An 8,827-nucleotide genomic window follows, 5' to 3' on the forward strand; every position below is an offset into this window, starting at 1 on the left:
CTCGGGACCGCGGGCGCCCCGAGCTCACATCCGGGGACGGAGGCGCTCGCTCGCTCGCTCGCTCCGCGCCCGCCGCGCCGCGCCGCACGCCGGCTTCGCCCTGGCGACGCTGCGCGCCCGCCGCCGCCGTCCCCTCCCTCCCCCCCGCCCGCCGAGCCTCCCACGGGCCGCGCCGCGCCCCAGGGGCCGGGCCCGGCCCGCGGCTGTACCCGCTCGGCCCGCGCGCCCGGGGTGGCCGCCGCGTGGGGCTTGGGGTACCGCCACCCCGCCTGGCTCGGAGGACCCGCGGGCGCCAAAGGGTTAAGCGCGCTCCGGCCGCCAGCTGCCGCTTAACCCCCTGCGCGCCGCAGCGAGCTCCGGGCGGTCGCCCGACTGAGGTGGGCGGGGCCTGCGGAGCCAGCGGACGCCGGCTGCGGATTAACCGCTCCTCCCCTTCATTTCGGCGGGGCGGGGTTGGGGATGGGAATGGGGATGGGAAGGGGGAGAGCTGGAGAGTGCGCTGCTTAGGCTCCCGCGCTGGCCTCGGCCCTCGGCGTCCTTCTCCTCCGCACACCTGGAGGAAGCCCCGCCCCCTGGGAGCCCAGGTGCCCGGGGGCGGTCGTCTCGGGGTGGAGGGGCTTTGCCAGGCTACCTTCCTACTCCCCCTCCTGCTTCCTCAGGCTTTTCCTGGTTGCGGGGGGATGGGGGAGCCGTGCTCTCTCGAGAGCATTCACTGTCCCAGGTAAGGGCACCTGGAGATCTAACCGGGTTTCCAGAGTGCCCCCCCCCTAACCCGGGCCGGGTCTGGCGCCACTGTGGGCCCAAAGATTCGGGGAGTAACAGGGGGCACTTTCTGTCTGCGTCTCTCCCTCCCCCCCCTTACATGTGTTTGCGGGCAGGTACGAGGAAGTAAAGGCCAAGGTCTTTCAAACAGCGAGTGTTGGTTAAAGGAATAGGTAGTGCGCTAAAACTGCGGCCTCTCGTGTGGCAGCGGAGGAGAGTGCCTTCCCTGTCGCGTATTTGGGGTGGGGGTTTCTGCCAAGGGCAGCTCCTGTCTAGAGGGGAAAGTACTGTATCTAGTGGATGACTGATTATTTCTCTTTTAGCGTTGTGCTGGCTGTTGGAGAAGGGCTTCTGCTTTACTTCACAAGATTCGATTTATTTGCTTTTGTTCCGATCTGCATGTTCCTACAGCGTTTTAGAACGTCTGAGAACAGCGTCTTTAAAGCAAAAAGCTCAGCGTGACTTAAGAAAATGAGCGTTTATGAGAAGGTGCTCCTTGGCCAAAGAAAGCGCTCTGGGCATCAATTGTTGGGGGCCACCTGGGAAGAGAGAGTGAGGACCAAACATAAGGCTTTCCAGGGGCCTTCCTGATAGGGGCACAAGGACGGAAGGATAAAAACAATCAGGCTCCTTGTTCCTTTCTCTTCTTTTGTTGTTTCACTTTTTCTTTCTGGAGAGGTGGCAAGGCAGGGGAAGAGCGCTGTGGCCTAGCAGTAAGCCTGCTCCTGAGCCCCAATCTGAAGGGACCGAAGATAGTTGCCTTCAGAGAACTTTCCCATCCACAGACCTCGAGTGCTGATGCAAGTATCAAATTCATTTACCTGTCCCTTCCAGACTTCAAGGTCTAAAGCCCTGCCTCTATTCTGCAAAGACCCACCCTGTTATTTGCTCACAATTCAGGTCAGCCAGCATGTATAAGACACTTGTTAAGAACAGGGTCTAGGCTAGGTGTTGTCCAAATCCATAGTTCATTCTCTCCCTCATGGAGATACAACCTAGGGAAGGAAGAAGAGTGTGGGTCCATCTGTAGTACTATGTGGGACACAGGAGCTGTCATAGGTATGAAGAAAATGCCACGAAAGCATCAAAGAGATTCATTTGAGATGTTTTCACTGAAGACATGGCATTCAGATTCTTAAAAATTGATGAGGGGAGGAAAGGGGAGGAGCGAGCTGATGGAGCACAGGGCAATTTTAAGGCATTGAAGCTGTTCTGTATGATACTGTCATGATTATAGTACACTATGCCTTTGTCAGAACCCATAGAATGTACAACACAAAGAGTAAACCCTAATGTAAATTATGGGCTTATATAACAATGTACTTATAACAATGTATCAATATTGGCTCATCAATTGTAACAAATGTAGCACACTCATCCAAGATGTTACTAATAGGAGAAACAGTTGGGAGAGAGAGTATAGGGGAACTCTACACTTTCTCTGCAATTTTTTCTGTAAACCTAAAACTGCTCTTAAAAAATAAAGTCTATTAAAAACAGGTGACTAATTTTATTGGGCACAAGTGGAGTAAGAGGAATGAGCTTTGGGGGAAAGAGTGAAGGCGGGGGAGACCCACGTCCAGGGTGGGATGTGTTTGAAAAGAAGCAGGAGTGCAGGTTGGAGGGGCAGGCCTCCCAGGCTGGGGGAGGAAGGAGGCTGGGACAACACAAAGCCAGTCAAGAAGGCTTGCTGGCACGCTGAGTAATCCAGATTTATCTTCTCTGCAGTGGGAGCCAGTGAAGTGGCAGGATTATATTGTGACTCGGGTCTCCGGGCTTTATACTTTAGATCTTAAGGTATTCGTGGAATTAGAGTTTTTAACATTGTTCCATCCTAGATCCTGAGTCCCATCTTCACAATGTCTCCAGCCAGCTTTCTTGGGGGGGGGGGGGCAGGTGGTGAAGAGATTTGATTCAGCACAGCTCTGAATGCTTTGGCCCACTGGGTAATTTAAATACTTATATTCCCAACATAACACGAATGACTGAATAAATAAATAATAGCTAGTATTTTTTAAAGGCTTCCTATGTCCCAGGACCCAGTATAAACACTTTACATGGGGCGCCTGGGTCGCTCAGTGGTTTAGGCCTCTGCCTTCGGCTCAGGTCATGATCTCAGGGTCCTGGGATCCAGCCCCACATCGGGCTCTCTGCTCAGCGGGGAGCCTGCTTCCCCCTCTCTCTCTGCCTGCCTTCTGCCTACTTGTGATCTTTCTCTGTCTATCAAATAAATAAATAAAAATCTTTAAAAAAATAAAAATAAACACTTTACATGTATGAACTCATGCAATTCTCATAACAAGTCCAGGAGACAAGGCCTATTAACACCCTCGTTTTACAGATGACAAAACCAAGACACGGAGGAGTTAAAGGACCTGCCCCAAACCAGAGGATTATTTAGTGGCCGGGAGGATAAGACCCAAGAAAGGCTCGAATAAAAGGCAGCCACATGTCATAAGACCCAGTTATGTCACAAACATGCTCTTGTGGGGCTTTAATCCCCATGTCCTCATATGTAAAACACTCCCATTTAAAGGCACTGAGCAGGCATTCTGGAAACAGTTCCCTGCATGTATTTCATTTTTTAAAATTCCTCGGGCACCTGGGTGGCTCAGTTGTTTAGGCATCTGCCTTCAGCTCAGGTCATGATCCTGGGGTCCTGGGATAGTGTCCCACAATGGGATCCCTGCTCAGCGGGGTGCCTGCCTCTCCCTCTTCCTGCTGTTCCCCCTGCTTGTGCTCTCTCTCTCTGTGTCAAATAGATAAATAAAATCTTAAAAAACAAACAACAAACCAAAAAAACCTTGCTGCTACCCCAGTCCAGAGCCTTGCCACCTCACATCCCTACATCACTAACTAGATGCCCTAAATCCATTCGGTAATAAACCATCCCGTGCTCAGAAAACACCATGTCCCTTCCCTAACCAAAAAAAAAAGGCTGATTGCTCCTTCCTTCCACGTCCAAGCTAAAAAACCTCTGACTAGCTTTCAACCTTATCACCTCGCACCATTCACCTTCGCCATGGTCAGCAGTCTCATTAGGCTGTGAACATGCTGTGCTCATTTCTGACTCTCTGCCCTGGCTCGTGTTTATTCGCTGACCTGAAATCCTGCCTTGCTGACCTCTAACTAAACCCTGCCTACCTAACAAGTCCCCAGCAAGTCCCTGCCTCCTCCCAGAAGCCTTCTTTGATTTCTCTAGCCACAGGAAACACATATGTGCCCACCCCTGCCTCCACCACCCCGTCCCTAAAGGCCTACAGCACCTGGTTACCCCTTCAATTACATGCTTTCTTGTGTCCTGTTTAATTAACTCCTTGACTATGAATCCTGTGTCTCCAACCATGGTGTAGGTCCTTAAGTCCCTGCCCCCACTGCCAAGTGTTCTGCTCACAGCAGGCGCAAAACACTCTTATTAATCTGCACTGGATCAAAACAGCCCACAGATATCACTAGAAATTGTCAGCTAATATTTACAAAAACCCCATAAGTTTATGGCAGGACATTTGGCCCTTAGATGGTAAAAACAAGCAAACAAACAAACAAAAATCCTAAAGGTTATATGCAGAGCATACCTATAAGCAAACTGAAGTTGGGTCTCTGATTCTCTGCATTCTTAGGCCTTCATGCTAAGATGATAGCTCCGACCCCCTAACCACTAGATAAGTAAATAAAGGGTACAGGACATATGTTCCAGGTAAAGAAATGGTATGCACAAAGTTCAGCCCCAAAGTCCAGAATGTGTGCAGAACTCAGCAACATGGTTATGCTGCAACATGGGGGTAACTTCATAGATGGTAATATTAAGTGAAGGGGATGGTGGAAATTCCCAAACATCTGGCTCACCAGTCAGGGTATCCTCCTGTGGTCTAGTGGTTCTCAAGCCCTTTGGTCTCAGGACCCCTTTACACTCTTAAAAGTTATGGTACACCTTGGGGCACCTGGGAGTCCTGGAATCAAGCCCCACTTTGAGTCCCCTGTAGGGCTCCGTGCTCAGTGGGGAGTCTGTGTCAGGATTCTCTCTCTCTTCCTCTGCCTCCCTCCCCCTGCTTGCTCCCTCTCTCTCTCTAGAATAAATAAACAAATCTTAAAGATAAACTATGGTAGACCTCAAAGAGCTTTTGCCGGATCGATTTTATCAATAGGTGTTTATCTGTAAAATTCGAACTAAGAACATTTAAAAATCATTTATCATTCACTTAAAAATAGTAAAAAGCTCATTACATGTTAACATTTTTTAAAAAAGATTTTATTTATTTATCTGACAGAGAGAGAGAGATCACAAGTAGGCAAAGAGGCAGGCAGAGAGAGAGAGGGAAGCAGGCTCCCCACGGAGCAGAGAGCCCGATGCAGGGCTCAATCCCAGGACCCTGGGATCATGACCCTGAGCCGAAGGCAGAGGCTTTAACCCACTGAGCCACCCAGGTGCCCCTACCTGTTAACATTTTTTAAGAAAAGTTTCTATAATTCCCAATACAAAATAGTGAGAAGGAGAGCATTCCTTTACATTTCTGCAAATCTCTTTACTGCCTGGCTGAAAAGAAGACACCTGGATTCTCATACATTCAATCCACAGTGACAGGATGTTGGGCTGACATGTATGAATAATATCGAGCCCTATACAGATATCTAGTTGGAAAAGGGAGAGCCATTTTAATAGCCTTTTCAGATAATTGTAGATATACTCCTTTGCTATGACATTAAACTTGACTTTTAAAGGTTAGTTGAAATGTGGAATCTGAAACCATAGCAGTGAAACTTCTCATACTGTTACATTAAAATCTACCAGTTTATATTGTGCTTTGAATGGATCTTGTTACTCATGCATAATTTGGTAACACATATTGGTCATTTGGAAAATATTGGTTCACTGAGGTACACAGACTTTCCAAATGTTGACACATCTCATTATACCATATAAAAGAAAACTCCACATTCATTGTTATCGCCACCAATCTCTTCAGAAAGTCTTAAATATTGGGAAGCTGTCAAGCTCTCAGTGGTAGAAAGAAGTTTTTCAAAGTTCTAATTTTCACTTGAAAGCTCAAATTTTATAATTGGCACAAATACTGTCAAGTTTTTTTTTTTCTTTGAGGTGACTGGCTCACTTCACTCATTTTCAGGAAAATAACTGCCAAAGACTTAGGTATGAATAACCAAAATTTGTCAGTAAAAAAAATGGTGTTCCATGGAAAAAGCAACCTATCCAAACTATCACAAAGAAAAACAACCACTGTATTCAGCAGAGGTGTTTTATGTATATGTCCTAGTTTTTCACCTGGGGTGTTAAGAAGACATCTATACAAGGGTTGAGATATAATAAAACTAATAATTTTTACTGCTTCATCAAGGAGATTCTTAAATAGAATTGGCAACATTTTTACTGTGAGTCAATGGCAGACATTGTGCATAATGCAACGTCCCCCGGTATACTTTAATGCCTCTGCCTTGATTCATGCTAAGACACCAGCAGTTTAAACTACAGTTGAATTTGCACATACCAACACTCTAGAAAAGACAAAAAAGTCTTCATGTTACTATGCAAATAGATCTGACCTGCAGAGACCCCTTGAAAGGGTTTTAGGTCTCCACAGCTGGAGTCACTAGATAATCTACAAGATGCTCAAATATTTCCCAGAACATATTTATACTAAATAATTACCATTTATTTGAAATTCAAACTTAATGGGGTGTCCTATATTTTAATTTGCTTCAACTGGCAAACTTACCTCTCAGGATCTACAGACTACACCTTAAACATAGCTACTATGGGGTCACTTGGAGCAGAAAAGTAATATCAGATTTGTGCTTCATGAGAACAGCTCTACATGGAAGGTATTAGAGAAACCCTCTCTGGAGAGATGAGAATAGCTCTAAACACAGGAGGCAAGATGGATCAGAGGGTGGAAAGATTTGCAGGTGCAGGACATTCTGATGTTACTTTTTTTTTTTTTTAAGATTTTATTTATTTATTTGACAAAGAGAGATCACAAGTAGGCAGAGAGGCAGGGGGAAGCAGGCATCCTGCTGAGCAGAGAGCCCAAGGTAGGGCTTGATCCCAGGACCCTGAGATCATGACCTGAGCTGAAGGCAGAGGCTTAACCCACTGAGTCACCCAGGTGCCCCCATTCTGATGTTACTTCTTAAGGGTAGTTGTGCAGAGGGGCAATGCTATTCTAAACGTGGGGAGAAAAAAACAACAAAAACCAGAAAAACTGGCCAAAAACAGCTCCCAGCCTGGTGGGGGTCTCGATCCCCTACCTAGCCACCCTCCTTCCAACACCTTCCCCTTTTCAGGTCTTCTTGATTGTAACTGACTTAGCCCCCACCCAGCACTATTTTGCCTTCTTGCTTTGGCGAAATGGAAAGTAGATGCCAGCTGGTCTTTATCCTTCATCAGCTAACTCTTCCCTTGAAGAGCAAACGATTTACATTTCACATCAAACTAAGTAATTCCCGTTCCTTTAACTGGTTCATTCCCGTCCCCCCTTGACCCAATTCTTAAATCTTATCTAGGACTCTCTGAAGCACTAAATCCTCTCCATTTCCCCGGTTGGGAAGTCCTGGCAGAGCCTAGTGGGCACAGTCAACTCCCCATTATCCACACTGACGGAGGGAAGCTATGCAGGGGGCACGCCTTGAGTTTCCCATCTGTGAAATAAATTGGGTTATAAAACATGATCTCTAAAGGTTCTTAGCATTCTAATGTGGTGTATCAGCTTAGATTTTAGAGTCAGATTCATAAGGGGCTCTAATCCAGGTCTTGCAGGTCACCAGCTACGTTATTTGGGGGAAGTCATTTACCCTCCTGGGGTAAAACTGGAATAATATCACCCATCTCATTGATTTACTGCAAAGATAAAACAATATTGTAGAGCTTCTGATGCATACTATCAAGCTGAATCATGGGCCTTATATGAATTCAAGTAGAGGCAGTTACAGAGAGAGAAAGGAAGAGAGGAACAGAGGGCACCATTTAAATAATGGTATCAGGAGTCTATCCTTCCTCCACTTGGTTTTAGTTCTTACCTCTCTGCCCTGACTTTAACTCCTTACCCCATTAATATCAATCCTTTTAAAATATTTTTTTAAAGATTTTATTTATTTATTTGAAAGGCAGAGATCACAAGTAGGCAGAGAGGCGGGCAGAGAGAGAGAGGGAACCAGGCTCCCCACTGAGCAGAGAGCCCTCATTGAGGGGCTCGATCCCAGGACCCTGGGATCATGACCTGAGCCAAAGGCAGAGGCTTTAACCTATACTGAGACACCCAGGCGCTCCAATACCAATCCTTTTTGTTAACAGCATTCTGTCATTCATCCAGTCTCAAAACAACAGAACCCAGTGGCGTGTTGTTGTTGTTGTTGTTGTTTTTAAATAATCTTTGTATTTTGCTTAAGTTTAATTTCTGGTACATGCTTTAGGATATAAGACTCAACTGTCCATATTCATAACCCCAAATCAGATCAAATAGAAGGGTGGAGATAATAATAAAATGGGTATTTACATACACGCACATAAGTGCAGCCCCATGGCACATGTTGAATGTGGACATGAACACACACACACATACGCACACACACACACCCAACATTGGGTGTGGTCAACAGTAGTTCCCAGCCACCTCCAGGTTAAAAGCATTAGCTAAACTCTGGAAATAAAACTGGTAGATTCGCACACCGTGACGGAAAAAAATCACACAGGTCTGTATCTTAATCAACCGCAGGAGCAAATTTATGTGAATGGGAAGTAGTTTGGGAGATTCAGTCAATAAATGTCAGAAATGTTATGGTTTAAACATTATAGTTTCGGGGTGCCTGGGTGGCTCAGTGGGTTAAGCCTCTTCCTTCGGCTCAGGTCATGATCTCAGGGTCCTGGGATTGAGCCCCGCATCCGGGCTCTCTGCTCAGCAGGGAGTCTAATTCCCCCAACTCTCTCTGCCTGCCTCTCTGCCTGCTTGTGCTCCCTGTCTGTCAAATAAATAATCTTTAAAAAATTATAGTTTCCTCTCTGTTTCTTCAGAACAGTTGTTTCAATATTCAATTCATGAAACAAAAACTGCAGTGA

Source organism: Mustela nivalis (genome assembly GCF_964662115.1).
Source record: "Mustela nivalis genome assembly, chromosome: 1".
NCBI lineage: Eukaryota > Metazoa > Chordata > Mammalia > Carnivora > Mustelidae > Mustela > Mustela nivalis.